Raw genomic sequence first — 5,048 nt, 5'->3', positions numbered from 1 at the left:
TCTTAGGCCTCTGCAACACCAGACTGGCCGTCATCTCAGGCTAGCTCCCTGTCTGAGCACCAATGGCACTAATTAAGGGATTGTCCTTCACCTTGAGTGGCCCCATAGGAGGGTCATCTGTCTCGGGCTCCTTCCCACCTGGGGCTGTGATCCCAGGTTGGGTTCTTGTATCCAGTTTGCTCCCTTTCCTGGGAGCCTAATTTTAGCACCGTATTATTGGTTGTCTCAGACTAGCTTCCTGTCTGGGCTTCCTGGCACCGGACTAGTGGTCCTTTCAGTCTAATGTTTTTTTCAGGAAATGTTAGGATACTAGTCATTCAGTTGTTCATAGGTCAGAATACTGAGCTCCTGAGTTTAGAAATAGCCTCTCTCAGGGGCTGGAGAGATGGCTCAGAGGTTAAGAGCACTGATTCCTCTTCGAGAGGTCCTGAGTTCAATTCCTAGCAACCATATGGTGGCTTACAACCATCTGTAATGGGATCCAATGCCCTCTTCTGATGCGTTTGAGGACACATTGTACTCATATACATAAAATAAATAATTCTTTTCAAAGTAAGTTAAAAAAGAAAGAAATTGCCTCTCTCCTCTCTGCCCCCTACTGATGCACTAGTGGTACTGCAGCCAGACCTGCAGCGCCTCTAGGATTTTCAATGAGTGTCGTGAGGCTGAAACCTCTCCTGAGAGCTTCCTCCTAATAAACCTGCCTTTAGCTACTTTTAATCTGGTCTGATCTGGCCTATACTTGTGACACTGAGGGAGACAAAAAGTCTATCATGTTGGTGCCAAAATCCGAGGGGGTTGGGTTGAGCCCCCAATTCTCTGGGCTGGGTCCCTGATCACTTGGGGACTACTCTTCTCTCTCTACCACACTCCTCACCTGATGAAATCAACTTTTGGATCAAGGTAATTCACCATTTCCCAGCCACAGCCTAAGAGGTACCAGATCCAGGACCCCCGGGATCCCCTCCAAGCCTCAGCCACGCCAGGGCAAGCTTGTTCAATCTGGAACAAAGACACACCTTTGGATTCCCACACATTCTTTCCTCACGCAACACTATTTGACCCCAGGCTATCACATGGGCCGCTGAGTCATAGTTCTCTGGTGTCTGAAAAAGGTTGGGAGATGAGCAACGAAGAGTCTAAACCTGACCCTCTCAGTGGCTCCTGGGGTGCCTGCTCCCAGAATGGGACTGTCTCAGGCTTTGAGCCTCAAACGTCTTTGTTCTAGGGCCTGGCTTTAGTAAATGACCACCAGAGAGCGCTCTTGATGTTAACATCCTGCATGATCTTAAAATTTCTGCTGGAATGTGGGTAAATGGTCTGAACTCCCATCTCTCCAGGATTTTTTGGGAACTGTGGTCTTGTCCCTCTCTCCGTAGCCAATATTCTATGGTTTAGGTCCTACTAAGCAAGGATAATCATGCCAGCACACTCCTTCGCTTCCAAGGACTCACTCGGATCCGGAACCTGAGTACCCTACTTTGATCGAGCTCCGACTCTCCCTGCCCCTTCCTCACTGCAAAACACTAACCTGTTCCAGCTCCAACAGCTTCTCCCAGCTAGGCTGCTAATCTAACCCTCCTAACGTATGTATGGATCATTTGTCTGAGAATTTGATTCCAAATTCCAGAGTCCAATTCTTTAGCCCATTCTGTCTTCCACATGGCTCTCTGGCTCTTGCAAGCCACCCCACTTCTTTTCAGTTTGCTCCGGCATTGCTCTAGCAATGGCCCTTCTCCCGGAAACCTCCCTTTCTCCTTGCCCACCAGACAAGGCCACACTCACGCCCATGCAGCCCCCCGCCCCTGGCCCCCGCGCTCTGCACAGTCCAGCCTGGGCAGGCCTGAGCACATCGGAATCTTCAACACTCCTTAAGAACTGGTCACTCCTGTCTCTCCAGGAACTCCTGTTTCCTTAATCCTATGCCTGGGCCACAGTGACCTTTATCCCTTAGGCCCATCAAGGGCTACTTCGACCATTCCCACAAACTTCCCCAAATCCATCGCCATGGGTTCCAAAACTTGTTCCGGTTGTTCCACCTCCTCCTCACAGACATGGCTCTAAACAAGCCTCCTCATTTCAGTGCAACATGGTAACATCCCCCACCCCCACCCCCTCACCCCCCAAAGGCTTCCTGAAGCTAAATTCTCCATTCTTGATAACCTCAGAATCTACAACACAATTTATGGCCTTGTGATAACAGATCCTTCAGCCAAGGTCCTTGACAATTTCCCAACTTCTTAACCCTTTCCCATCCTGACAGGGCCTGCTGCTTAAACCTAATCATTTAAAACACTTATTATAAACTGTTAAAAATAATGAAAACACCCAAATTAATTATCAATTACCTCATAATCATATTCACTAGTATGTTCCTAACTATACTTTAGTTATAATTAATTGCCAAAATTAATTACCAAGTAAGCTTTATTTAGCTTGCATACATGGTCAGGAACTGAGGCCCTGGGCAGGCACTCTTGGGTGGGCTACAGAAACACAGAGACGAGGGCTGATGACACGTTAGCCCAGAGTTGTCTACAAATAGGTGGGGGAGTTTTCTCTGTATGGGTAAGATTTGGAGAAGGAGAACTAATTAATTAAACAAAACAATTTTGCTAAAAACAAGCAACGTTTGTCTACTTAGATATACTCTACATATAGACGATCCTCATACACTTCTGAGACCTGTTGAAATTTGCATTTAAGATGGTTAAACTTACTGTGACAGACAGAAACTCCCAAATCCTAATAGTGAGTGAGCTCCCACTAAACCCCTACCAACATCTTCAAGGAGATATGGACTCAATGACAAAGGACTGCACCTGGGTTGTGGTACGATAAACACTGGAAAAACCAGCCCCAATGCCTTACCTGCTGCCACACCTAACACTGCTTAAGACCAGGTGATCTCTTCCATGTCCTTCCATGAAGACAAAGCTTCCTCTTCTTCTGGGCCTGACAGCCAAAGACTGCCTCAGCCTGCAGAGCCTTTGACCCCACAGGAATCCAACAGGGGTGGCCATGTAGGTAGCTGGTAAATCTTTGTAATTTTAATTGATACTTAGGCCATTTGGATTATACTTCCTGCTTACTCAGGTAAAATATCTCCTTCTCAGGTCTCTAAGGGGTTTGCAGATGAGATTAGTAAAAGAAGTAACCTTTTTACGGTTTCTTTATCCAAGAGAACTCACTTTACATGACTACTCCCAATGATCAACCACCTATGTCTTAGTGCAAATGCTTGGATAGGAAAGATGTAAAGTTTAAAATTTATAAAATGTCTAAGGATATGAAAGCTTCTAAGAAAATGCTCGAGGATCTAAAAGCAAGTTTGAGGAGCTAAGAAAATGTTAGAGAAACTTAAATGATGATAGGAAAGTGATTTACAATATAGGGAAGGCGTGAACAATACTTCAGATTCCCCCTCTCACTACTTTGAGGCATTAAAGTTTAGCACTTTAATACTAAAGAAGGTAATATTAACATATATGAAATTTATCTCTTTTTGTAAGCTTAGAAAGATTCTTATAAGCTTCAATGGTCCTATAAAACTAGAAGGCCCTTGACCTCCTCAGGACTGATAAGAATGACACCTGCAAGTTCCTGGGAAGAAGTGCAGTTACTAGTGGTGAGTCTGTCTTGGTCGACATATGGATAGAGTCATTCCACAAATTGTCTGAGGAACTCTACCAACACAACTGGACACATCTCCATTCCATTCTTTCTGACAGCCTTCACTGTTCCCACAGATAGCCCCATTCATAGGGCCAATGGGATTAATCTATTTTTTTCCTAACACCTTGCCTTCTTCTCTTCCTCCAGGAATGGATTAATGGGGATTCTGGCTTAATGGTCAACCTGATGCGTCTGGTCATCCCGATGCGTCTGCACCTATACCTCCTCTGAGCAGGAACCCATTGACTCCCAACTTTCCTACTCCATGCTCTCCCTCTTCATCAGGAAGAAGTGAAATCTGAATCAGCATCCCTGTGCCCAAAGAGGTCTGGATTTTGGGCTGGAACCCCTGTTCATCCCCTGCACAAGCTTGGAAACCCCAGTTGCCCTCCTTCCTCCAACCCCATCAGCACTGAGAAAGCTCTCCTGACCACTTGCAGAAAACTCTGGGCTGACATATCACTCCTCATCTTTTTGTTTCCGGCAACCCACCCAAGGGTGCCCACCCAGGGGTTCAGGCTTTGACCATGTATGGACATAATCACAGCTCCTAGCTAACACGTCATCACTCCTGATCTACACTCACAAGTCGCCTTGCTTTAGCCTGGATCTGTAACGTCACTGGCCTCTACCCGCGAGATTGGTCAAACCACCAGAGAGCTGTCTCCTAGTAAACCTGCCTTTATCTACCTTTAATGGGGTCTAATCTGGCCTATACCCCCATCACTGAGGGAGACAAAGAGCCTATCAACTGTTACTTATAAAGGTTTTCCCTGGGGTTGGGGATTTAGCTCAGTGGTAGAGCGCTTGCCTAGCAAGCTCAAGGCCCTGGGATCGGTCCCCAGCTTCGGAAAAAGAAAAAAAGAATAAAAGAAAAAAAAAAAAAGGTTTTCCCTTCAAGCTTTATTTGTGTGATACTGATTCTTGTATGCAACCTAATTTTAAGTGTTTTATTATCTTTAAATCCAAAACTTTTTAAAACATTCTAAACTTTGCAATCCAGCGATCCCTGTCTTTTAACTACTGAATCTAGTCTACCTGATCCGCTGTTGATATCACTTCCTTGTTTCATCTTCTTTGGTACTGATGATTTCTCCCTGTATTCTATTTTGTTTTCTGAATAAAATACCTGTTTTGAAGATTACCCTTTAACATTCTATAGTATTATAAAGTAGATAAAACCAAATGGAGGTGTAATTATGTGGTGCCTTCCACAGCAGTCACCGTGAGTATGAGAAGTTAGACATGACCGCCTGAGCATGTTTTTAAAGGATGGATTCCATTTGAATCACCAAATAAGTAAAGGTTAGCATGAGGAAGCAAGGTTAGAAACGTAATGGGGAGGATGCTTGTGCGTTGGAGTAACTGGACTG

General features: G+C 45.1%; 1 pseudogene; it reads right to left on the bottom strand.

Moving 5' to 3' along the window:
• Nucleotides 1-525: 525 nt before the first annotated feature.
• Nucleotides 526-645, bottom strand: LOC116910724 (annotated as a pseudogene).
• Nucleotides 646-5,048: the final 4,403 nt, after the last annotated feature.

This window comes from Rattus rattus, chromosome 9 (assembly GCF_011064425.1).
Source record: "Rattus rattus isolate New Zealand chromosome 9, Rrattus_CSIRO_v1, whole genome shotgun sequence".
In the NCBI taxonomy this organism is placed as follows: domain Eukaryota; kingdom Metazoa; phylum Chordata; class Mammalia; order Rodentia; family Muridae; genus Rattus; species Rattus rattus.
Note: the sequence above shows the minus strand (reverse complement) of the source record. Positions and strands in the feature narration are given on the sequence as shown.